A 515-nucleotide genomic window follows, 5' to 3' on the forward strand; every position below is an offset into this window, starting at 1 on the left:
TGAGACCCGACTACAGGAAATGAAAGATAGAGCTACTACATCTAGAGCTTAAGAGACAGTACAACAGCATGAGGCCCGACTACAGGATATCAGAGCTAGAGCTACTACATCTAGAGCTTCGTAGACAGTACAACAGTGTGAGACCTGACAACAGGAAATGAGAGAAACAGCTACTACATCTAGAGCTTCAGAGACAGTACAACAGAGTGAGACCCGACTACAGGAAATGAAATATAGAGCTACTACATCTAGAGCTTAAGAGACAGTACAACAGCATGAGGCCCGACTACAGGATATCAGAGATAGAGCTACTACATCTAGAGCCTCAGAGACAGTACAACAGCGTGAGGCCTGACTACAGGATATCAGTGATAGAGCTACTACATCAAGAACTTCAGAGACAGTACAAAAGCGTGAGACCTGACTACAGGAAAAGAAAGATAGAGCTACTACATCTAGAGCTTAAGAGACAGTACAACAGCGTGAGACCCAACTACAGGAAATGAGAGAAAGAG

Source organism: Pyxicephalus adspersus, chromosome 3 (assembly GCF_032062135.1).
Source record: "Pyxicephalus adspersus chromosome 3, UCB_Pads_2.0, whole genome shotgun sequence".
NCBI lineage: Eukaryota > Metazoa > Chordata > Amphibia > Anura > Pyxicephalidae > Pyxicephalus > Pyxicephalus adspersus.